Source organism: Delphinapterus leucas, chromosome 4 (assembly GCF_059928025.1).
Source record: "Delphinapterus leucas isolate spDelLeu-1000000601 "Yukka" chromosome 4, BTC_Dleu_Yukka2, whole genome shotgun sequence".
Classification (NCBI taxonomy): Eukaryota; Metazoa; Chordata; class Mammalia; order Artiodactyla; family Monodontidae; genus Delphinapterus; species Delphinapterus leucas.
The window spans coordinates 75,584,915-75,611,563 of record NC_143132.1 but is presented as its reverse complement, the minus strand read 5'-3'; the positions used below and the strand labels follow the sequence as shown (position 1 = coordinate 75,611,563).

The 26,649-nt window shown below is 43.3% G+C and overlaps 1 protein-coding gene across 2 annotated transcripts in view; it reads right to left on the bottom strand.

Moving 5' to 3' along the window:
- Window positions 1-26,649, bottom strand: part of MB21D2 (Mab-21 domain containing 2) — a 103,114-nt gene that overhangs the window by 13,982 nt on the left and 62,483 nt on the right. Inside the window, exon 1 of one of the 2 annotated variants that reach the window (XM_022569520.3) lies at window positions 11,705-25,493. The exons of the other annotated variant lie outside the window; for it this stretch is intronic. The gene's annotated coding sequence lies outside the window, so the exon portion shown is untranslated. Of the gene's footprint in view, window positions 1-11,704; window positions 25,494-26,649 lie in introns of those variants that run through there. 2 annotated transcript variants of the gene reach the window in all.

Here is a 26,649-nt window from a genome sequence, read left to right as displayed (position 1 = left end):
GACTTCACTGATTTTACCTTTTTCCTAAAATGCGTGAATATATGAGTGTGTATGTGTAGGACAGGCTGTTGATGCCCTGCACCTGCAGCCACGGTAGGCGGTTTCCTGTGAGATGGCAACTTCCCTCCTTAAGGCCAATGATTCTGCTCCTTGGCCTGAGGGTCATCTCTGCTCTGGCACCACTGGGAAGTGCAGGGGAGTTCATGCAGGAGAACTGACTTTAATCCAACAGCAGGGGAGGGCAGGAATCAGCAGACAAGTGCCCCGCTTCCCCAGACTCTGGTGGGACAATTCTGAGTTCTACACAACTTCCCAGAGGGTCTCACAAGATCAATCTGCTCATGAACAGTCCCTTAATTGGCTTTTCTCCCCTCTCCGTCTCAACTGCTCTACTCCCTCCCTCGTGCTTCTCACAATCACCTCCCAAGTGAGCTACCACATCAAAAGTTTACTGGAATCTTCAAGAGTGAAAATTTTCAGAGTGATATACTTGGATTGACACGGTCAGTCTGACACTGTTATTTCCTGACATGATGAGAGACCCCAGAGCCACTATATCTGCAACCAAGGGACTCCTATTACATACTCAGAAGAGATGGAAGGGAGAAACTAGGAGCCTGTTAATAAGCTGACTATAAACTACATGGTAACTACCTAAAGGCAGCTCTTGTCCTCTGAGAATAATTTAACTCTAGGACATTTTCCAAAGCACCAATATGCAGCCAACAACCTTAGCCAGAGATTTTTTTAAAGCTAATATATAATTACAGTGTGGGCTAAGATAATAATCTAATACCTGATTTTTAAAAAGGATTATAACAATGCATTTTTCCTTTGATGCCCGAGAACAGAGCAGGTAAATAAACGGATTCCGTCTTATAAAGCAATTCCCAATAACTGCCAGAAGGTGGCGCCCACACTCCATTTCATTTACTAAGAGTTTTTGGAACCAAAGTCATAAAATCCTCCGAAGAAAGCTCTAGGGAAACAGGCTTAGCAAAGGGCTAAGACTTGCTAAGACTATATTAAAGCACCACTCCGGGGCCTATTTGCCCTCAGCGACTCAAAACCTTGTCTTTTGGTCTCCCAGAGGAAATCTGGTTATTCGGGAGATGATGTGCTCCACCTAGGTGGAGCCCAGGCTGAAAGATGCTTTGTCTGGGCAGGCAACATGGTTGGCAAACGATTCTTAAGGGTATATTGAAGACCTTGTTGCAAAGTACAGTTTCAGCTCTCATCGGTTGCAGCTGAGATGAAAACAAAACAAAACAAAAAAAACATGAATAAAGCTTCAGGTGCCAGGAATAAGGGAGAGAGAAGGCAGAGTAAACAGTTTTTGATGGTATGAGGTTTAAGGCACCGCTCTTTCTGCAAAACTGTTTCATTCTGACTACAAATAACACACTCAAAGATTTCAGGAGCCAAGATGGAATTGATTTTTTTAAACCTGGCTTCAATCAATAAATAATCCAAATAAACACTGCCTTACTTTGTATGATGCTTTGCAGTTCCCAGATCCTTTTCTCATTTGTTCCCAGCAATAATGCTGTGAAGAACACTAGAGTTCTCATTGTACAGGCATGGAAGCTGGCTCTTGACAGCTAAGTGACTAGCCAAGATAAGTGTACAAAATATTCACAGAGTTCTTTGGCCTGAACAAGATTAAAAACTAGTCTGATCACATACAATTATTTTGAAAGAAGGAACTTGTGTGTACCCTGCACAAAGAATGGGAATGAATCATAGATTATTGGGGCCAGAAATGAATTCCAAAGTTCTGTACTCCAACTGTCATGGGACAGAACATGTTGCTAAGGCCCAAAGGGCAAGGGTGACACAGCACAGCACCTGGCACAGGTACTGAGAAGCAAACGCAAAGTCCTGACCCTCAGTCAAGGGCTCTCTCCACTCCATGCCGGGGTCACTAACCAAACGGTGGGAAAATATGGGTCCCCCCATCCCACCCCAGAAGGACTGAAGCATAATCTCTAAGGAGATTTATATCAGTCCTTGAAATCAAAGATCACACCGTTTAGACAGAAGTGTACAATCTCCAAAGCTATCAACTGCCCGGGAGGTGAATTTAGACACGGTGGATTTAATACAGACACCCATATGCATACCGTGTCCCTTCCAAAAATCCAGTGAGATTAGGTTTTCTAGTAAAGTGGGAAAAAGACCAAATGACAAGCATTCTTTTAAAAAGTAGTGCCAGCTTGAGAGAGGTCATTAAAGGACTCAAACCCAAGCGTGATGTGACTGTGAGATGCAGAAATCTCATTTTAAGGTCGTTACGAAAATGACATTTGTGCACTGACCCAAGTCTTGTCATGAGAGTACCTTTCAGATGAAAAATTCCATAAATTCATTTTAAAAGGGGGGAAGGGTGGTTTGGGGAGAAACCCTTGAGCAAAACCATAGGACATTTTCCATGTTTCCACTAGAGGTCGTGCCTTCCTTTTTCTTTAAGGTTTCGGACTGGCTCCAAGCCAAAGGACTGGAGAAAGGCCTGAAGGTTGGATATAAATTTTTAAAATTCATACCTGATTCTCCTGATATGCTTTCTAAGTGAGTCCGAAATGGATTTGGGTTTCAGATACAGTGTTTCTTATCGGTGACTCCCCAGTGTCCGCGTGCTGCTTGCAGCAATTCTTTTGAAATAGTGGGATGGCTGTCATATACTTTCACTGATAAATTTCCACAGCTTTAAGGTAAAGAAGGCACGTGGAAGAGGAAGATACCCTAAGAGATAACGTGGATGATGTGATGGAGAGATCATAATTTTAGGATATAGAAAAGCTTGAATGTGAACCCTAGCTTCATGATTTATTACCTTTGTGACATTTGGGTAAGTGTCCTGAACTTTTTGAAACTTTAGTTTCCCCATTTAAAAAAAGATTAAAAATGAGGATACTACTACCTCTTTCAGAAGGCTATTATGAGACTTGCCTGAAGTAGTTACGTAATAAAGCTCCCAATACAATTTCCGGAACTTTGCAGACGCTGAGAAATTGTCATTTTCTTTTTAAAATAGCATATTCTGTTCATGCTTCTCTGGGTCAATTAATATTACTGGCTTTTACCTTGCTGTTTGGGCAAGGTGATTTTTTTTTTAAGGAAATGTTCCAGTATTTGCCTATCTGTTCAACCATCTCCCTCCCTCCCTCCCTCCCTTCTTGTTTTCTTCTTTTGATTTTAGTTTCCCCACGTTTGTCAACTAATGGGGGTTGAATGAATCAAAGCTCGAGACAACTCTGCCAGCTTTGTAGGGGACAGAAAAGCATTTTTAATGAAAAGTCAGCGCGAAGTACCTGGTTGGTAGGAGCGATGCAGAGAGGGAAATGGGAGGAACAAGAAAAGACAGATGTACTGATTTTTATGGTCAGTTTTAGCTTAGTACCATCTTTTTTGTTCTCTGTGAATTTGGTATATGAACAAAAGGTAGTGAAATCCTTGATACTGAATAGATTCTGTCTTGTAACTACAGTGGTTCTCTAATGAGCATGCAGAATAATCATCTGGAGAAATTATTAAAACACAGATTGTTGGGCCTCGGCCACCAGAGTTTCTGATTCAGTGGTTCTGGTGGAAGACCTGGGAATGTGCATTTCTAACAAGTTCCAGGTTCCAGGTTCATGCTGATGCTGGTCCAGGACTACTCTTTCAGAACTGGTTTAGCACCGTCACAAAATTTACAATCCAATTACAGGAAAGAAAATGGAATCAGTTTAAGGAATCTAGGCTCTAATCCTGATCGTCCATTAATTCACTGTGTGGTGAGGAAGGTTCATTACCTGTCATGCCCAATTTGCTTATCTGGAAAGAGGAACAATGTCTCTCTACTGATGAGATCAAATGAGGGTCAAAAGAAGAAATGGGTAAATGAAAACTTTGAAAAATTAGAAACTACTCTGGAGGAACAAAGTAACGGATCAACAATTCTAAAAGCCTAGGAGAGTTCACCTGAGATGCCAACTTGACTACATCAGGGGATGCCCAAATCTGGGGGTGTGTCTGCAGGGTGTTTCCAGATGAGATTAGCATTTGAATTGGTAGACTCAGTAAGGTAGATGGCCCTCCCCAACGTGGGTGGGCATCATCTGATCTGTCAAGGGCCTGAACAGAACAAAAAGGTGCAGGAAGGAAGGAAGGATTCACCCTCTTTTTCCTTCCTCACTGCTTGAGCTGGCACATCTCAATCTCGTCTCCTCCCCTCCTCAGACTGGGATTTACACCATTGGCTCCCCTCGTTCCAGGCCTTCAGACTCAGAATGAATTACAGCACCAACTTTCCCGGTCTCCAGCTTGCAATCGGCAGATAGAATTCTCGGCCTCCATAACTGCATGAGTCGATTCTTCATAATAAATCTCCTTTTATATCCTGCTGGTTCTGCTTCTTTGGAGAACTCTAATACACAGCCATTACTTAGAAGATTTCCTTAAAAGACTGGAAAGTGACAGTCCTGGGTTCTAGTCTGGTTCTGCCTCTGACTTACCCTGGACACACACTTAACCCTTATGGGTCATAGTCTTCCATCTAGCAAGAGGTTTAGAGATGAGATGATCCCTAAGGTCTTTCAAATGTAAAAATGCTATGGTCCTAAGATCAGAACATGAGCAGTGACTGGGGCTCAGGCAGGTCTCAATCTAGGGAACACCATCTCCCCTCCCAGAGCTGAGGGCAAGTTCTTTTATTCTGTTCTGCATGGATCACCCAGCAGTAACCTAAGGGCCACAACCTTGGCCCACACTTCAGTGTAGACCAGTCCCAGAACCCAGGTGTGCCATAGCCCTGCCAGCCCTCAGCCTGAGCTCTCAAACATTCCAAAACCAAGCTCCGTATTGGCTATCATTACTGAACTAGTACATTTGTCATCATTAGATCACCAGAGCCCTACACCATCCATTCAGTTGATAAATGCTTGAGATTCTATCTCTAAAATGTCTGCTGTGTCATGCCCTCCCTATACATCCTATTGCCACTGTATGTCATTGTCACAGTTGAGCTTAAGCCCTCATGTCTCTCACAAGGACAACTGCAACCCCTCTTAATTGGACTACACTCCCCTTCACCACCACCCAGCATAAGCTGCCAAAAGGAGCTCCTTCAAGGTCGGATCTGATCGCATCACACCTGCTCCAAATCCTATAGGGTGGCCACCATCCCTGTAGCCAAGGCCTCCCAGGGGACTTCCCTGGCAGTCCAGTGGTTAAGACTTGGTGCTTCCACCGCAGGGGGCACGGGTTCGATCCCTGGTCAGGGAACTAAGATCCCACATGACACGAGGCACAGCCAAAAACTACTGATAAAAATAATTAATTGGGCTTCCGTGGTGGTGCAGTAGTTGAGAGTCTGCCTGCCGATGCAGGGGACATGGGTTCGTGCCCCGGTCCGGGAAGACCCCACATGCCGCGGAGCGGCTGGGCCCGTGAGCCATGGCCGCTGAGCCTGCGCGTCCGGAGCCTGTGCTCCACAACGGGAGAGGCCACAGCAGTGAGAGACCCACGTACCGCAAAAAAAATTATTTATTTATTTATTTTAAAAAGGGCCTCCCACATTTTGAGGCCAACTTCCATTTCAACATGGGTCTTACTGCTCCCTTATCTTCCTCAGTGGCTCCAGCCCCAAAGTGGATCCCCCAAACTCTACTGGTCCCCTAACTATGTCCTTGCTTTCCAGCTCCCGAATCTTTGCTCATTCTCTCCTTTTGACCCTCCATCCCTGCCTGTTGAAATCCGGCCAACTCCATCTAAAAGCTTCTGCCTCCTAACCCCCCACGTTCACACATGTTATTTCCTTTCTTTCTTTGTACAATCTTTTTGATTAACCTGATATTTTATGATATTTATGAGGTGACTTGTATTACAGCTATCTGAATTCATTCCCAAGTCTCACACAAGGTAAGTTTTCTACAGACTCACCCGTGTCCCCCTGAATCCTGGGGGTTAGGCTACTGAGATCTAGAAACAGTCCATCCTGATACAGAATGTGTCCTTATAATATGAATTAGTTCGGACTGCAAATAGCGAAATTATGTCAGCAGAATAAAAGTACTGTTAGTAGTTCATACGCAATTTTCCAAGAATGTTAATATTTTGTACAACCAAGGAATAGCCATCAAACAAAACATGCTCAAACACAGCAGAACGCATCAACCCGCAGAACGAATGACGCTCAAATTCTTCGAGACTCAAATTGGCATGTGATCTGTCATGGAAATGCTTTTGTATGATTTTAGTGCATTTCATCTTTGTCTCCACAATTCAACAACTTTACCTCCTTTTTTCCCCCCTAAAACCCTTTTCATAAAGCCATTTCTAATCTTTTTTCAACAGTAAACTCCTGTATTAGAGTATTCTGTCTTTTTCTGTTCAGTACTGCTACTGCTTTCGTTAATTTCCTGGTTACAAGGTCAAATAGGTTTGGAGTGATCTGCTCCTCACCCTGTTTTCCCCATAAGCCCTGTTGTTCCCTGAGTGTCTGCTACGAACCAAGTATATTATATGTTATCTCACTACTTAATATGCAAAATCTTTCAGTCTGACATTCTACCCTCAATTTACAAGAAAAGAGTCAGACTCAGTGGTTAAGGGTTTTGCTGTGGTGACTCACACAGGGTTGCCCGAGCCCCACACGTGCGCTTTTCACTGCTATGGTGGCTTCCACACTGAGTGCCAAGGGCCGAGCCTCCTCTCAGGTCCTGTAGCTAGTGGAGGGTGAGGGCGTGTGAAGGGTAAGGGAGACTGCACCTGCGCCAGATGGGCAGCCCCTGGGCCTCCCGCCCCCCCCCCCAGAATCACTTTTATCTGTTTTACGTATTGGGCTTCCTCTGATGCTTCTATCTGAAGGAAGAGTCCTACAGTTTTAAAAGGGAGGAATAAAAAGGGTTGAAAATCACTGCATCCTATCAAGCTGGCTACTTCCCAATTCTGCCTGAGGCTGGCCTTCAGCAGAAAAATAAATCAGTTGCTTACAAAAGATCTACTCTATACAGAATGCTGTTGTGGGATTGCGGGGGGGGGGTCCCCCAAATTCCCTGCTCTAATCATTCCAAAGCTCTAAGAAGACTTCACTTTATGCCCACTTTATTCGCTCATTTGACTCTCTACCCATTTCCAGACATTGCAAGGCAGGTTGGGGGCTGGCAGAGGTGCAGGAGCCTGGAGGGCAGACCCTCCAGCTAATGCCCTATGGAGAAGGTGGATCCGAACCAGCTCCGAACTGAGCAGGACCCCCAGTCCTGGTGCTCCCTAAGAGAGGCCAGCTGGTTGCCACCAAGAGAACTGGCTGGACAAGATGCTCTTTAATGTTCTTCCTGACTGAAAAGAGTGTGTTTCTGAGCTGAGGGAAGGAGGGGGAGATGTCTTAAGAGTGAGTTTATAGCAAGCAAATGGGTGTAATGGGTGCAATGGGTGTAAAGCACATGCCCCACTGACACACGCAGAGGCAAATACAGACCTTTCGTATGGGTTGTTTCTCTAAACTTCATGAGTAGTAAGGAACAGATGCAAAAAAAGAAAGCGAAATGTGGTGAGTGCTGATATAACTGAAGCAGAATGGGACAGAATACATCTATCTTGAATTTCCCCCGAGAGAGTAATGCCTAACAACACAAAAGGTCGTTTCAGATCTTTCCAAGGACCTCTCCGCGTCCAGCGGTGAGGCTCCATGTTTCAGGGAAAGGACGTGCGGGGAAGTTTCTTTAAAGCGGTTAGAAAGAAAACAGCGGGCGCTGGATCTACAGCCAGTCTCTGGGCAATGAATGATTTGTCGCCTTCTCCTTCTGGTATTGATTCTCGCCTCAGACAGACAACAAGTGATTGCAGATGAAAGCACGCATGCCTCGGTGGCTGCTCAGCCTGTGTCTGAAAGCTTCCCCAGCATCCTGGCCCCCCACACACCCCTCCCCGGGCTCTCACTGCAAAGGCCCATCCCCCTCCCCGTGGAAGCAGCTCAGCTGGCCTCACCTGCACACATCTGGAGGTATCACTCCTGGGGTACCTACATTGCAGCCTCACCACCTGTTTTCCATTCCCAGCAATCTATTTCAAACACACACACAGAAGAGTCTGACATTATGCCTCCTTGAAATAACAATGTCCATGTCACTGATACGAAAATTCTTCTTGATGCTGCTGTCTTCCCGATATTGCTAATGCCATCATCCAACCACTCCTAGCCTCTTAATAACATAGCCCATTTATTGAGCATCTACTTTGAGCCAAGGATTTTTAATGTATTACTGTTCACCTTTACACTGCCCCTGAGTGGTATGAAGAAAGGGAGATTCTGAGGTTAAATAATTACCCAAAGTTACATAGTCTGTGGATCTGAACTTTGAACCCAGGTGTCTGATTCAGAAGACAGTAAACTTGGGAATTCCCTGGCGGCCCGGTGGTTAGGACTCTGCTCTTCCACTGCAGGCAAGGGACACGTGTCCGATCCCTGGTCAGGGAATTGGGATCCCTGCATGCCAAGCAGTGTCACCAATGTGTGTATATATATATATATATATATATATATATATATATATATATATATAAAGAAGACAGTTGACTTACAAACATATATATATATATATATATAAAGAAGAAGACAGTTGACTTACAAACATCTCACACAGGTCAGTGGGAACGACTAGCCACATCCCGTTTCCCCCTTTTCTTAATAAGCTCCTTCTCACAGCTCCAGGGAGATGGCAAAGGGACTAAAGCTTTCAAATACTAGGGGTCCAGAAATGAAAGAAGCTGGGAAATCTAGGGAGAATTGAACCTGGAGACAGATTTTCAGGCCTGGATTTTCTGTCTTTTCCCTCCCCTCTTGCCTGAAATTCTACCCATTAGGTTCATTTTCACAATTAAAAAGAGAAAATGGAAATTGCTTCTTGGAAGTTAAGGTGCTAATGACCATTTACTCCTCAGTATAAAATGTGTTCAATCGAAGTGAGACATTCTCCCCACAGTGGAGACCGCCTGCCTGGCTGGGATGCGAGCCTTGATTCACTGGACTGTGATTTGCGCTGGAAGGCCCTGAGGACAGAAGTCAGAGACAGGGAGGCCTCCTGAGGCCGGGCCAAGGAAATGATGTGCTGGCTTCAAAACTGCTCTTCCTTCCTACTACACGGACTCCTACCCCCAACCCACGCTAAGAAGACAAGTATTAGGGCTCAGCAGGTGACTGAGTTAAAATGGCACCGATGAACCCAGGCATTATTTGGGGTGTTTTTACACGGAAATATGTGATCTGATTCCAAACAAACAAATATATATTCATCATATTCCTAAATGTGAGGCTACCAAGAGACATTATTCACAGCAAGTCATACAGAAGCCAATTACATGAGCACAAACAAGCTTAACAGAATCCATCCAAAGGCAATGGGGAGTGGGGGAATCTGCTTCAATTCTTCACTCCTACAGGAAGTTGTTTCTAAACATGGTTGAAGAGGAGAACCTGTGATACCCTGGAGAGTAACTCTTACTGTTTCACTTTAATTATTCGTTTCTCCTCGAAATAAGATTCAATAAAAAAAAGTAATATTAGTTCATTTCAGACACCCATTTTGATAGGCATGGTGGGATAGAATTCACTATTAAAATAAGATCTTGCCAACTAACTTTATTACTCTCGTGCCCTTTAAATATCCACCTAGAAATTATCCCACAAACATAAGAGCAAATGCAAATCACTGGGCTTTGTGAACCATAAAATCCAATATCAAGTAAGTGCTATCAGGGTGATTAAGAGAGAGCATGCTGACCTATTCTTATTGAGCCAGTGATGCTCCCCACAGCCGCGAGTGGATCATTTTCTCTTTCATGGCTTTGCTTCTCTGCGTGCAAATGGGAAGGAAGCATTCGTCACTCACATTCATCCATCTCAAAAGTGCCAGGGTCCTTAGAGCATCTAGTCTCACCACTTCATTGAAGGGATGAGAACACTTAAGGACAAGAATGCCAAAGCAGGACTACAAGTACTTAAAACCCACAAAGCTAGCGAGTGTCAGAGCCTGGAGTGGGTCAAGGTCTCCTAAGTCTTGGATCAGCACTGACACTCTGGTATAAGAGTAAAGTATGACCACACAGAGTTGCTGAGATGGGCTATAAATATACAAACCTAAATCCTTTACAGGACAGCCCGGCCATCACACTAATGCCAATAATCAGTTAACCTTTGATTTCTCTGGTTTCTACCAAACAGCTATGATAGAATATAATAATATGATAGAAGTTGTTTTTGACACATTTAGAAGCTACTAAAGTATTCGTTCAAAGTTAAATTGGCATCTTTTAAAACATCATTTTCACACTGAATATCCTGAGTTCTCTATTTATAGGTAACTTTAACCAAACACATTTAACATTTTTTAAAAAATCAGGATTACCTGCAAAGAAATTCTGTTTAGAACAGATTTAATTTTGACTAATGCCATACAAAAATGAATCCAATTTGCTTTAAAAACATTGAGTCAATAAATGTCTGATAGGAGCTTCCCTGGTGGCGCAGTGGTTGAGAGTCCGCCTGCCGATGCAGGGGCCACGGGTTCATGCCCCGGTCCGGGAAGATCCCACATGCCGCGGAGCGGCTGGGCCCGTGAGCCGAGGCCGCTGAGCCTGCGCGTCCGCAACGGGAGAGGCCACAACAGCGAGAGGCCCGCGTAACGCAAAAAATAATAATAATAATAAATGTCTGATAATCTCTAAAATGACTTGTAGCTGGAGGATTCCTAACTGGATTGTGATCACGGCTTAACAAAATGCATCTCTCCAAGATAAGTGTACTCTCCTGGCTGAGAGCTGAAAGGATAGGAAAAAGATTACTCATGGCTGGTTTGGACTTCACATATGTATACGTAAAAGGTTAATTTCAAAAGTTCAGTACTTTTGCCAACCCATTTTATTCAAATCAATTTTTTTCTGAATAAAATTAAGATTAAGAAGTTGAGAAAATATAGAAGTCATGGAAGTAATCATTGACTCCTATGCCAAAGCATTAACAGAAATACTTCTACTGGAAGGACATCTCGCAGATAGCCAAATGACCTTTAGGGCAAAAAGTCCTGGGAGGTACACAGAGCAAAGTCCATCCAAACACTCTTCTTCCCCCCAGTCTCCACCTTATTTCAAGGAGCAACTTAAAGTATTACATCCTCTGAGCAGCCCTCCTTGATTCTGTCTAGTTGCTGCCATGTGTTGCCCCAGGCATATCCCTGATACACTCTACTTACTTACCTAGCTCCCAATTAGAATGCCAGCTCCTGGGTGTAGGGGCCTGGTGGCGTTGTGGCCTGTTCTAGTGCCTAGCACAGTAACGGGCACAGAGAAAGCATCCAAGTGCTTACTGGATGAATGGAAACAACGAATGGTGAGAACAGAGGCCTGGATGAATGTGTGTGTGGGGAATGCAATTCATTTCAGACAAATTCTCTTGCCAAGCAAGTAAAAACATGGAGCGTAGAAAAGACCTCAGAGATCATCTGGCCCAACCTCCTCATCTTCCAGAAGCCAAGTAATCTTGGCTTAGTGCTGCATGAACTATAAAAGAATATTTCAGAAAACATATGAAAGAATATTAGGAAAAGCAAACATTCCCTCTAATGAAGATACCAGCCCACACAATCTGCAAGCAGAACTTAATTAAAATGTTCACAGTGCTAATTTTATCTGGCTTCTATTAGTGCCTTCAAAAGTGTCCATCTATTACCTGGCAGTGTCAAGTCTACATCATCCAGGCTCAATTACTTAGTATGTAGATCAGGCAAGATTCTCTCTTCCTCTCCCGCCTGTGTTTCTCCAGCTTTTCATGCTCATTAGCACCTCCAACAGAAGGCTGAGGAAACGAAACTCCAATTTATCAATGTCAACTGTTGAACCAGCAAATTGCATCAGTCCCGCCCACACATGGAAGTGTTTGGACAATTCTGAATCAACAAGATGTTGGCAGCTGTGTTCCTATGGTTCAGTAACTGCATTGTTTCCTACTGTGTTCTACGGGTTGTGAAATTAATTTATTAAATAACCTACACAAAGGGAATGTGGTGTGGGCTAGTGGAAACAGCTCTGAGCTGGTGTTGGGAGACTGTCCCACTTTGACCAGTAGCCTTGACTTCAGTTTTTCTAGTCCTCAGGCTCTTAACTACCCAAGAGGATAATTCTGCCCTGAGCAGCGGAGAAATCTCTGGCACCTAAACCACTGTTGTCACTGTGCTTGAGAGAATGCACTAGAATCTGTAACTGACCACTTCATACTGGAAGACAGTAGTTGGGAAAGGAAAATTGAGTCCACACACATGAAGCATATAATGGAGGGATTTAAACAGACACAGCGTGTAAGAACCTGCTATATAACACAGGGAACTCTACTCAATACTCTGTAATGACCTCTATGGGAAAATAATCTGAAAAAGAGTGGATACATGCATGTGTATAACTGATTCACTTTGCTGCACACCTGAAACACAACAGTGTAAATCACCTCTACTCCAATAAAAATTAAAAAAAAAAAAGAAAGAAACTAATTCTACTGTCTTTGGTAAGTTTGCCAGTTGGTATTTTGCCAGTTGTCTTGGGTTATTAAAACTAGTTGGTGTTTTGTAAATCTGGCTGTGTGACAGAATGAGACATATTTTCAAGTGAAGATGAAAAACTTACTTGGTATATTATTACAATTGTAAAAGAGGAAAAACAATTAAGTTTAAGAAAAGTCAACCCTAAGCCTAGTTGACCCTATTTCCATTAGTATTAAACCAGACTCAATCTTAGAAGGCAAAATGATTTGTGATTACAGAGAATGTCCCCAGAGAGCCACCCTGCTGAGGGGTGGGAGGGAAGTCTCCCTGGGCCCTAAATAGCTCAAGGTCTCTCCAGTGGTTGGGGTATTTTTTTCTGGGCAAAGATAGAAGAGTCTGAGTGGGAAAAATACCCTCCCTTCAACTGGGAGTTTGGCACTCACTCAGGGCCCTAATTTTGTTTTCAATGGTTTCCCATTCTTTCCTAAAAAGCAAAAAAGTTAAAGTAAGGCTTTCTCTCAGATGAAGAAGCAAAATTCCACTCCTTTCCAAACTCTGTAATCAATTATTTTATAAATAGGACTTGACTCAGATCCATAATCACTTACTGAAATCTACACATAGCCCAGGGGTTGTGGCCAGGTGGTACAATGGCTGACAGATTACTTACCCCGGGCTTGATCATTTCCACAATGGGCAGAATCATAGTTAATGTGTGTCAAGCACAAGCCCCCCCGGCTGGCCGCGCTGAAGTCTCTCGTAGCTGGGCTAGGTGCTTAATTTCCCAATCTCCTACCTAAACCTTGAAGAAACTATAAGACGTAGGTATTAGGATTACTAATTTGCAGACAGAGAAGTGGTTACTCAAGGGCATGAAGTGAGGAAGTAAGAAATTTAGGAACTAAAACCAGGTCTGGCTCACTCCAAGTCTCACCAGCTTTCTGCAAGGAGATGTTGGTGTGAATCTCTGGGATATTTTGTTCTTTCTAGACTGGATGACAAAGCCTTGCAAGGCACTCTTCCGAATAAATTAATGGTAGGACACTGAGGCCTTTTCTTCCCAACAGAGTCAATGGAATATGTACACAGAAATTCATCACTGGAGCTTTCGTTCTGGCTGAATGCTAATTTACTTTATTCTCTAATGAGGAGACCTCCAGCCAAACTGCAAGTCAACAGTCCGATGAGCGGCACAGTGGAGTGTGAGTTTTTAAAAAGCCACCCATGGAGCTGCATTCAGAGCTGAGGATCAGTGCTCCAGGGCTCCCTGGAATGTGCCATGGACCGGGACAGGAGGCCAAGGTTCCAGCTTGCTTTTGCCTCAGGACTGGGGCCGAGAAACCTGTATTCCCAACTCACAACTATAGCAAGTCATTCCCCTCATCTGGGGCCTGTTTCCCCATCTGGAAAATGGTGGGTTTGGACGGACTGATGTATTTTTTAAAGTCAAGTCTATTGAGGTATAACTTATCTACAATAAAACTCACCCCTTTGACAGATACGGTTTGATGAGTCTGACAAAGGTACACAGTTTGATAACTATAGCCACAATTAAGACACAGAAGACTTCCATCACCCCCCAAAATGTCCTCATGCCCTTTTGCAGTCAATCCCCTTTCCAAGCCCCAGGCAATCTCAGATCTGATTTCTATCCCTATAGTTTTACCATTTCCTGAAGGGCACATAGCTGACAAAGTATTTAGCCTTTCATGGCTGGCTTCTTTTACTTAGCATGGAACTTTTAATATTCATTCATGTTGTTGAATTCACCAAATCAACAGCTGGCTTCTTCTTATTGTTGAGCAGTATTTCCCTGTATGGATATGATGCACTTTGTTTATCTACTCACCAGGTGATGCACAGTTGGGTTGTGTCTAGTTTTTTGCTAATATGAAAAAAACTATGCCTTTGTGTTAACATAAATTCCATTTCTCTTAGGTAAATACTTAGGTGTATGATAGCTGTGCCATTTGTTAAGTGTGGGGTGTGTGTTTAACTTTCTTATAAAGTGTCTCACTGTTTTCCAAAGTGGCTGTGCCATTGTGCATTCCCACCAGCCATGTATATGGACTGGGTGCTATTTAATGGGTAGCCTCAGATGACTGCAATTCCTATCAATGTCCCATGAATATATCGACTCTTCCAGAGCAGAGGTCCCATGAAATGCATCTCAGTAGCCTTCACAGCACCAAGGACAGATGCAAAGTAAGTGCATGGACTCAGCGCTGGGAGCCCTTCCGGGTCTGACAGCGCTATCATTCTCTTTTTTCCTTCTCTGGACATCTTGTTCTGTGACCGTGGACACTAAACACCAGCTTTAGGCTGAAATCGGTCTGGGACGGCCTGCAAAGCTACCACCTACTAGCTGTGTGAGGTAAATACTTTCACCTCTCACAGGCTTGATTTCCTCTTCTGCAAACTGGAGGTGATCATTACCTTCCGCGCAGGTTGTCAGAAGATTAAATGATGTAATTATGTGTGCTCAACCCACAGTAAGTGCCCGGTAAATAGCAATTTTTAGCTTCTACAGTTATAGACTGTCATGGCTGATAAAGAAAAGGTAGGTGATAAACTTGACCCCCTTCCAAAAGTCCCCAACAACAGCTAGAATGTGAAACTGGAGTGCCCTGTGTTCCACTGCAGAGGCCTCACCATGTTTTCCTGATAGATTCAAACGGTTCAAGAGTTCCCTCTCTCCACGCATTATGTTGGTGTATTTATTCTTCTCCTTATTTATAATGTATACACGTGTGTATATGTGTATGTATTAAATACGTACATACAGCGAGAGAGAGAGAAATGAACAAAAGAAAGAGTTCCTCTCTTGTTGAGCTTAGAGTCTAATGTGTTCCTTTTAACTGATGGGTAGAAAGACACAGGACAGAAGTTTTGCCATGGGCAAGGAAAAAAAGGCAGAGTGCCAGGGCCAGCATTCTAGATCTCAGCCAAGCAGCTTAAAGTGTGGCAGCATTTATGGGATTGCTGCCGCTCTAACTTCCATTTTATTCAGGGAAGTATACTGTAGGTCTAAAGGTTTCCTGAATGCTAATGTGTGTGTGTGTGTGTGTGCGCGCACACGTGTCTGTTAAAGAGGGAGAGAGGAGAGAGGCAAGAAAGGAGGATGGGGATTCCACTGGTGGGCATCTGAGCTCTGAACAATGCATCAACACGTTTCATTTTAAGCGCTGTTTGTGTTCCATCCCACCCCCACCACCCCCTGCAATCTAATTGCCTTGCTGTTTCGAGCACCCAGCTGTTGCTGTCTGAAACCTGACCTTCACTGTGAAGAGGCTCACAGCTGCAGCAAGCTGTCTACCTAGTAATGCCTGGGTTCTTACCGGCTTCATGCCTCTCCTTCCCTTAACCAACTTAGTGAAGTGGGCTGGTTTCCCTAGTTCCCTCCCCCAAACCATTAGTCTCTCAGTCAAAATAAGAGGAGGGGGGGCAAGTACCCCTTGAGGAGAGAGGAGTTCCGGTTGCAGGGCAGCCCTGCGGAGGGCCACTGGAGGCCTGCCTGGCTCAGTTCACTTTCCTACTAAGAGTGTGGTTCATGGACCAGGAGCAAGGGCATTATGTTAGAATGTTCATTAGAATGCAGAATCTCAGGCCGGACTCTAGACCTACTGAATCAGGGGACCCCAAGTATGTGTAGGCACATTAAAGTTTCAGAAGTGCTAGAATGGGATATAAACCCCAATGAGTTTTCCAAGAGCCTGACCTAAGCATATAAGATGGCCAAGCAGATCGGGACAAAACTACGTTGGAAAGGCAACGTGGTGCGAAGGAAACAGCCAGCCCCAAAGACCCTCACTTTCTGATATTCATGCCCTTGTGTAGTTCCCGCGAACACGGAGTCAGGGTTGGTCTGTGTGGCAAATCGAATGTGTAGAAGTGAGAGCACGAGACTTCCGGGGCAAGGTCATAACAGGCACCGCAACATTTTCCTGGCTCGGTCCTTTGGATCACTTGCTGGGGTGGGGAGGGGAGGCGGGTGGAAAGCCCATCACTATGTGGGGGGGCTCTTTCAAGACCTGGTGGAGAGGCCCACATGGGGATAAATTGGGGCCTCCCAGCACCGACTGCCAGCTTGTAGGTGGGACCTCCAGGCCCAGCCAAGCTTTCAGGTGACTGCAGAGCCAGTCAACGCCTTACCTGCTACTTCATGAGAGACCCCAAGCCAGGACCACCCAACTAAGCCACTCCCAAATGCCTGATCCCAAGAAACCGTGTGAGCGAATCAATGTTTAATGCTGTTTTAAGCCACTGAATTTTGCAGTATTGCTTATTCAGTGACAAATAACTAGTACTAGGACAGAGAGCTGGGTCTGAGACTGGGCTCCCCCTACTAGCAGTGGTTTTCCACGCTCACATCATCTTCTTAGTGCCTCAGATGCCTCATCTACAAAAGGAACAACCACAGTTCATCCAATCGTCAACCCCTCTGAACATACAGATGCACCATTACTTTATATATCACTAAGACAGGAAAAAAAGATGTCATCAAATTAGTACATCTTAGGTCCTCAAATGCATACAAATTTTAGAGACGTAAAATTGATGGAAGATGTGCATCTTAAAATTGATGAAATACAGTATGATGTGCATTCTGCCTGCCACACGGAGATGGTAAAAGGATCAACGGCACAACAGATGAGAAGGCGGGAAGTGATGGGCAGCGTACTGAAGCACCACTGCTTGAGAAAGGGAAATGACACTATGGTTCCAGACCAGCTAATTAAACTGGCTCTGCTGGGCTTCATCATTTCACTTTTAATGCTCTTGCCTCGGGCTCCTATCACAATTTATGCTCAAAATGACTGCTACAAAGCCCAACTGACAGGGAAAAATAGTTAAGGAAAACCATCTATGGCAATGCTCCCTAAACTTGCTGGAGCATAAGAAATGACTCAGTGCATTTTTAAAATATACACCCAGACCCCTTGCTAGAGACTTTGATTCAGTAAATCTGGAGTGAGCGTTGGAATCTATATTTTACCAAGGGCCCCAGGCAGTTCTTATGCACACACAAGATTTAAAACACTGATCAAAACAAGATAATATCCATCCCTTATTAATATTTTTCCTTGCATCAAATCATAATAGGAAAGTATAAGTCTGGATTGCCTTAGCTATGTCCCCGTATAAAAAAGGCCCTCGATCTGGTATAAGATTTTACTGAAGGTCAATGTAAAAACAAACAAACTGTCCTACAAAGGAATTTGCCATCACTAGAAAACTTACTGAAGTCATGGAAAATTATACTATTCAATGCTTATAGTGTAAAGACCTGCATAATATTAGAGGAGCTATATTAAAGAATGTATCTCCTAACAGGCTGATCTGTTTCCTTTTTTAAAAATTGAGGTATAGCTGACGTACAATATTATATAAGTTTCAGGTGTACAACATAGTGATTCATAATTTTTAAAGGTTAATCTCCATTTATAATTATAAAATATTATCTATATTCCCTGCGCTGTACAATATATCCTTGTCACTTATTTATTTTATACATAGTAGTTTGTGACCTGTTTCCTTTTTTATCAGTCAATAAGAGTTGCTAGGCAACCATATTTTCCATTTTTGCTTAGACTGCCAGGAATCTTTCACCTAAAATCCATGCCTCCCAAATGATAATAACATTAAAAATAATTAATATTTTTGGTCAAAAACATAGTTGCTGCTGCACAAAGCTTCTTGGGAGATTTTGAGTTCGTTGTGTATTTTAATGGTCATGTTATAGTCCTGTGTTTTTTCTTAATACTCACAAGTCTTTTTGGAAGTAGGCAAGAAACAGATTTTAAAATGAATACTGTTCGTTTTGTTTTGTTCTGTTTCTAATCACGTTTAGACTAAACGACCACAATCCAATTTCTAGCAACTCTTCGCTGAGTTACGTGGGTTGTCTCCTCTCTCTCGTGCCAATCCCTTGGCCAGCTTTTAAAACATCATAGGAATGCTAACCCCATCTTGGCAAGGAATGTTGATTTCCTATTCAAGCCAAATACTTATGCAAATAAACAGAAAATAATTTTAGAGCACCTCCTCAAAAGCCTCTTCTTGTTTTCTCTGGTGCATAACATAATTTTCTGACAATCTGACCCAACTATGGCAGCAGAGTCAGGCCATTTAAAATCTTTCCCTATAAGAACAAAACACACAAAAAAATCTTGCACTTCATTTTCCAACATTTTACTCATGTGCTTTCAGTTTTGCAACAGAATTTCATCCTTGACCTGAATGTCTAAATATCTCCCAAACAATAATTAAGTCACCACAACCCTGCTGTGTAAAGGGCATTTTCTGACAGATGGGATACCAAGACAGAACATGGAAATTGCTTCTACTCTTCCCCAGCCTTATGGAGCAAGGAGACTCAGGGCAAGGATTTTCAAAATCAACCTTGGAGTCTGAGGTGCACGTAGAGGCTCAAAAGGATGTGACTAAGTTATCGATATAGAGTATGGAATAGTGTTAACTCACTGATGTTCCAATAAATATTTCCAATCTCCATGAATTTCCTCATACCATCTGCCTACCCAAGCTGACTTCACCCTGTTTTTTTGGTCAATGATCCTTTACTCTGTGAAGTCTTCCCAACTGCCCCTCTCCTCCCATCAGGGTTAATCCCATTCTCATCTGTCTTCCTGTGACACTCACAACATGGCAACACAATGGATTGCCTTATCTATTTGTCTCCGCTGCTGGACCAAGTTGCTTGAGGTCAGTGATCCTAGTTAAGTCCTCTTTGAACTGCAGGACCAATCAGATTACCCGGTACACATCAAGTGCTTGGTCAATTTGTATGAATGAAAGAATCTAGTTCAGGGACTCTGAGGTCCCTCAGATTCTCTGATTCAAATTCAGTCATTATGCAAATAAGGACATTAGGCCCAAGGAACCCACCTTTCCCAGAGTTACACCAAAAAAAGGAAACAAGACAGACAAAAATCCAAATTTTCTCATTCCCAACCCACTGATTCTCCTTTACTGGACCTATTACACGACCTCTGACCTATTTGTCAGAGCCCTGTCTCCTGCCACCACTTCTTGGACCTTCCAATTTAGTTAGTCTCTCCCTCATCCATCATTTCTCAACCCAGAATCAGGTCCTCAGGGAGAAACCTTCCAGCCTGGGGCAGTCTCCTTCATTATCTGCTCCCATACCTCCTCGAACCATGCTTCTTTCCTGTGGAGAATGTATCCCAGCCTGCAATTATACTTTCAAAAGTGAAACTATTTTATGGAGGTCCAGCTTTCTCACTAAACTCCCTGAGAGTAGAAACATGTATTTGTTGCTGCCATGCACTGCTATATCCCTAGTGCAGGAAGCCTCACTCGACTAATCATTTGTTGAATGAATAAATCATTTAAAAACTCTCCAAAAATAAGGAGTGGGTCAGTCGTACAAATATTCTGTCTCATGAACAGCAGAGATACAACAAAAGCAGCTCATCCTTCCTGTACAACATTAAAAGGTATCTCTATTCTTGCGTTCAGATAATTCACTTTATAGATAACATGTAACTGATGCTTAAACTCGGATGTCCCTGTTTCAGAATCTGGGAAAAATCTGGGCAGCCTTCTTCTTTCAATGGGTTCACAATGAAATGCTAGTTATTTTAGCATGAGATTGAGACAAACTGGGACCAGCAGTGTGATTCTCACAGAATTTCTTTCCCAGGATAGACAGAAATATCTGGATTATGTAGATAACTGCTTTCTACAACAGGTATGGATATTTGAGAGGATTATTCTAATTCAATTTGCCCCTGCATCTTTAAAAAGTTTCTTAAAAGCGTGTAGCAGTATTTGCAATTTTTTTCCACTTAACCCAGAGAAAGGGCCAGGTCACGTCTCTGATCCCCAAGTCACTAACAGATTCCAGAAAGAAATATGACAATTTGATGTAATTGCTTAGAACATTTTGACAATCTGTTGGGTCTAAAACAGTTACATTAGATATCAAAAATCGTTTCCAGTTCTAACTCTGGAATTAAACTAAAGAAGTAAATGGCTCACTTCTGTTTCTCTCTCTTCTTCACCTGTTTAAATATAACAAAACTCTTGTCAGTTTGAAGGTTTACTAGCCTTGATCCTACAACTCGTGGTGAAAAACCTGCCCTCCTTTGGAAGACCAAGAACAAAGTGGTGAGAAAAGCCCTCCCCTGGACAAAAAGCTTTGATTACAGGATGTCACTATTTTTGGAATGTTCTTAGCACATTCCCTATGAAAAGCCATTATATCTTCCCCTCCTTGGAGCTTGAAAAACACGTCCTACCTCTCCTAAGCTGGGTTATCTCAGAGGTGTTGGAGCGAGGCAACAGTGACGTCAGAGAGTTTGGTTATATGCTCTGACTTGGCTTTGAGTGAATAGACTTGGGTCATAAATCAAGAGACCCAATTATAAACATAGCACCATCCTTCCCTGGACCTCACCTTCTTCTATTATTAAATAAAGGGCAGGACTCAAAGGTCCCGGTTATCACTAGCATCCTGTGACTCTAACTTTGACCCTGCTAACACAGAGAGAAAATCTCAGAGCTTGTTTCTGGGAAAGCAGAGAAAGGACCAGATATCTAGAGGGGCCTTTACTGTCTGTTCTGCCTCCGCTATAGATGCCCATGGGGACTCTGCACTGAACCCTGGCCATTGCTTCACAGTGGACCTCTCACATCCAAGGGTAATCTGGATGCTTGTTATGTGCTGCAGTGTGCTCCCCTCAAATTCATATTTTGAAGCTCTAACCCCCCAGTACCTCCAAATGTGACTCTATTTGACCCTAATCCCAGCAGACTGATGTCCTTATAGGAACAGGAAACTGGACACAAAGAGACCCAGAGGAAAGGCCATGTAAGGACACATTGAGAAGCCAAGGAGAGGGGTCTCAGGAGAAACTAAATCTGCTGACCACTTGATCTTGGACTTCCAGCCTCCAGAACTGTGAGAAAATAAACGTCTGTTGTTTAAGCCACCTAGTCTGTGGTATTTTGTTACAGCAGCCCTTGTCAACTAATACAATGCTGAACTGATTCACCTGTTTAGATAAGAACTTGGATCTTCTTGTCTGTATCTCTCCTTTCTCCAATGAAAAGACTTCAGTTCTAAAGCAGGAAAGTAACTTTCCCAAGGTCACACAGGTACTTAGTGCCTGAAGAGACACTAGAACAGAGCTTATAGAGGGAAATAGGTATATTCAACAGTCTGGACTTTTTCCTTAAAAACAATCCATGTCATACAATAAAACACTGAAACTTGGCATAGACATATGCATCGAAGAACTCATACCCAGTGTACAGTCATAATATGCTTGAGTGACCAATTATAAATTATGGTATTTCATTGAACTGAAAACACATGTTTAAAACATGCCCTGTTTTACCCAGAACTCTGTCAGCATCCAGGAAGTATTAGGACTTCTACTCTAGAAGGCTAACAACTTTCCTCCAGGGAGTGCTCACCTTAGCTAATGACTTTCCTTTGTGCTCTATTCTTTCCCAAAGGGGACTCCTGAAGTCTGTGTACAGGGAGAGACACTCAAACATAAGCATGACTGTTTTTGAGACTAATACCAGGCATGAGACTCAACATTTGCACTGAAACCCATCTCCATTCTCTACTCCTGGTCACACACAAGACCTGACCAGGCAGTCCCTGGGACCCTGGGCTGACATGGGCTCCATGCCAAGCCTGAGATGAGGCTCCAGGGGGGACCTAGCTGTATGTTCCCCCACCACAGAAGACGGAGGCCCTGAAAGAGAACTCAGATGAAATTATCCATAGCAAACCCTGATTATCAAAGCTGGCTTAAGGAAAAAGGGAAAGGTCCTAGTTCACTGGTTCCCAAATGGACATGTTCAGGCTGTCTGCATCTGAATCATCTCAAAAGGGTTTGGTTTTTTTTTTAAATATAAACTTCAAAACCTCATCCTTAGACTGTGCTATTTCATGGGTCTAGGGTGGGGCTCTGGACTGTGTATTTTTAGGTGATCCTCGGGTGAGTATAAAATTTGGGGAATACTCAAAACCGCTCTACATTTCTCAGAGTTGAAAGAAAACAACTGAGAAGTAGCTGGTGTCTACAAATAATAGCTTATATCATTGAGTCATTATCATTAACTACCACAAACATCCTAAGCCTGGAGCTCTTTGACGCACCATCATCTGTTTCTATATTAGCTTATACACTGTTAGATAACAGAACATCCCCAAACTTAGTGACTTGTAACAACAAACATTCCTTATCTTTCAGTTTCTGTAAGTTGGGAATTCAGGCGTGGTGGGCTGGCTCAAGGGTTTTCACGAGGTTGCCATTAAGTCACTGGCTGGGGCTGCAGTCATCTGAAGGTGTGACTGAGGCCGAATAATCCACTTCCAAACTGAGGCCTCAGTTTCTCACCGACTGCTGCCAGAGGCCTTAGTTCCTCCCCACCTAGGCTTCTACATAAGACATCCTATGTGTCCCCATGACATGGCAGGTACCTCCCCTAGGAGCAAGTAATCCAGCAGAGAGAGAAAGGAGGAACCCACAGTGCCTTTCGTGATCCAGTGCCTGAAGTTACACATTATCACTTTCACTTTTTTCTATTCATTAGAAATGAGTCACTAAGTCCAACTCACATTCATGGAGAATAGGCCTCATCTTTTAAAGGAAGTGTCAAAGAATTTGTGGACGTATTTTAAACTGCTACAATTTCCAATATATGTCATACTCTGAGAATGGAACAGAAATTAGAAATACAGAAGCATCTCTGGTCTTGATGCTGCCCTCGTGGAATCTGGGAGCAAGGGTAGAAGAAAGGACTGGGGTACCCAATACATTAGTCTCCTTTTATGAAGTCAAGCTAGCGAACAGTCAGTTAGGTTAGGAGCAGAGGCACATAAATGTAATAAACTAGAAGTCAAAAAGACTTGCGTGTGAGACCCGACTTGCCCAGGTTTAGCTTTGTACCTCACTTAGCCACTGAGCTACTACCCTCTTTCTTTACAAAATGAAAATTATTTTTTACTCACTAGTGGTAAAGGGGCAGAGTTGGGGGCAGAGACTCTACAAAGGCAAAGAAGATAAAATCCATGACAGTGCGGGACAAACAGCAAAGTGCTAGACATATTAATAAGTATGATTACTAGCATGTTTATTGTAAGCAAAGGTATGCACGTCAGAAGGTGATGAGGCCAATATACCCAGGTCACCTTAATTCCTTTTACATAGTCCTTCTCTGGATTTGTATACCTTCCTTCTAGGTGCAAAGCAGCCCCTTAGCACTCTCTAAGGAAATCCCACCCACAGGGACACTCATGTCCCTGCTCTAAATTCTTTCTGGCGGACACATCCTACCTGTGCTGTTCCTAGCCATTATGTCTGCACAGGCCCTGCAAAATGTATCTAAACTGCTTAACGCTACCTGATCAGGTAATGCCTCTCAAGGACTTACAACTGTGCCCCTGAATTTGTAAATGCCCATTCATATTGAAGGCGAGAGTGAGAAGAACTGCAAATAAATATGGACACATCTGGAAATATTTTGTGCTTGTGGGTATATCTCTATATACATATTTAAGTATTATTTGTCTAAACCTGCTATATGCAAAAATAAAACAATAGTGAGACAGAATTCTACTGTAATCAGAATGGGAACCTCCTTGCAGCTCTGAAGAATCTGACTCAGAGTACGGCTGCCAAAGGAAACGCCAATCTACACAGAAAACAAACTTATAACCACCGAGGTGTAGGAACGCATCTGAGAAAGCTCACTCCCAGTTCTGTTTCAAATCCCTTTCTCCTCCTCCCCACGGTTTTCAGACTCTTTAAAGAGATCCAAGAAATTCCACCGTTTGGGGGAAACTCACTGTGGTAAGGCATGTAATATTAAACCACCCCGTGGCCTTGAAAAAAATAAAAAACAAAAAGCATACCCACGCAGAGATAAGAAAAGAGCTTGAAAAACAATACTCGGAACTCTTCCAAGCACTGAGGCCTGGAGGACATACCTAAATCAAAGGTATTTTTAAAAATGTATCTTTAGTTAATAAGTCAAAAATTCAAGGAGCATTACAAGAATAAGTGTAAAGGTCCCCTGCGGACATAAAAGGTGATCATGAGAGGGAACACAAAAACTGGAGGTGTTCAAGTTTTAGAAAGCCACCTGCCGCGCTCCCCTTTTTGCAGAGAATAAAGGGAGAAGGGCTGAAATTAGAAACGCTTATACTCATCCCACAGTTTCAAAGTCAACTAAGGGAGACAGAGCTTGTTCGAAATGAAAAAGAAAATCAAAGCTCTTTTAATTCAACCACCATAACTTTGTGCTTGAGGGTACAGCAAGGACTTTTCCTTTTTGCTTTTTTGCTTTTCTTCCCTCCCCACAAACCCTCCACCCTCCCTGTGAAGTTAAGTCACAGTATCTGGGGCAATTGATCAGGAGTTATTCCCATTTAAATTATAGCCCAATCCTACCAAACCTAAAAAATCTAGAGTTTGTTCTCAAGAGCCTTCGTTGTTTGAAACAGATGAGCAAGGTTTTGCGGTAGGAAGTTTCTTGTGGTGGGAGGTGACAGGCTGGATCTCCCCAGGTGACCAAATAAGAAAAATCCTGTTGAAAGGGCCTCTTAAGCGACCCTGTCCAGTAGAACAGCCAGATATCAGAGGCTTTGATGAAGCAATTGCTGAACAAATGAAGGCCTAGAAGACGAGGCTTCAGTTGATTAGCACAACCTCTTAGAAACTTTCATACAATTTGGGATTGTTACATACAAATATTTCCTGCAATCACTGGGTGCTGCTGAGTTGTCTCTTAATTTTCACCAGAGCTTACAGACAGCAAGCAGGTTGTAGAAAATATTGTACAGAAATCAGAATCAGCAAACCACATGTATAATGGAAAGAACACAGGTTTTAGATCAGAAGGACCTAGGGCTGAATTCACAAGCTCTGCCTCATAGTAGCTGATTGACTGATTTAGATAACTAAACCCCCCCCCGCCTTAGTTTCTTGCATTTCCCTCCCCCTCCCCCCTTTTTTTTTAAAAGCCAACAGCTTATTGTGAAGACAAAATAAGCATCTCCACGAAAAAGTACTTTGAATGAAGTAATGAGGCCACAACAGTGAATGACACCAGCTCCTGAACTTCCACAACTCCCAGGCTAGCTGGAAAAACAGAGTATATGAATGAAAAAGACAAGGCAGGTACAGTAACCAGCCTCCAGGGTGGCCCCTGATGACCTCACCTTCTGGTAGTCACATCTTTGAGTGGTCACCTCTCACAGTGTACCAAGGCGGGTCAATGCGACCAACAGGAGTGATGGTTTTCACTTCCAAGGTTAGGTAACAAAAGGCATTTCAGCTTCCATCTAAGTTGGTGTTTCTTTCTCTCTCTCTGATCACTCACTTTGGGAAAGCCAGCTGTCATATCAACACACAGCCCTCTGGAGAGGACCAAGTGGAGAAGAACTCAGGTCTCTGGCCAAAAGCCTCATAATTGAGCTTAGAAATGGATCCTCCAACCTCAGTCAAGCCTTCAAATGACCGCAGCCCTGGTTGAGAAACCCTGAGCCAGACCCAAGCACCTACCTAAGCCGCTCCCAGATGCTTGACCCTCTGAAACTGTGGGAGATAATAGATGTCTGTTGTTTTAAGTTATGCAGGAATCTGTTACACTGCAATAAATCACTAATACAGTAGGTTACACTAAAAGTTGCAAGGTTTGGAAGAGGAAGAAATCCCTGAAGGCTGGGAGTTGTTTGTCAAAGGATTACGTTTGGAAGGAAGGATGAGTTGGACAGGTGAGGGGGCAGCACCGGGTTGCAGACATGAGTGAACGAGGCAGAGAGGCAGGAAAGCATCAGACAGGTTCAACGTGCAGTGCGGAGAGAGACAGGATGCCAGCCAGGGCATCTGCCACTTCTAATTCAGACCGTGGAGGGTGAGTACAGATCCTTGAGTAAGGAGATGCCTAGGCAGTAACTAGGGCTGAGAGTTCCCACTGGTGGGCATGTAGTAGAAGATGAATTAGCTACACAAAACCAGAGGCGAGGAAGTCAAGCAGGAGTCTTCTGTAATGCCCCAGGGGAGGAAATAAGAAGCTGCCCTAGAGTGCAGCTGAAGTAAGAATGGAGAGAAGAAATGAATGTGGGATACATCAT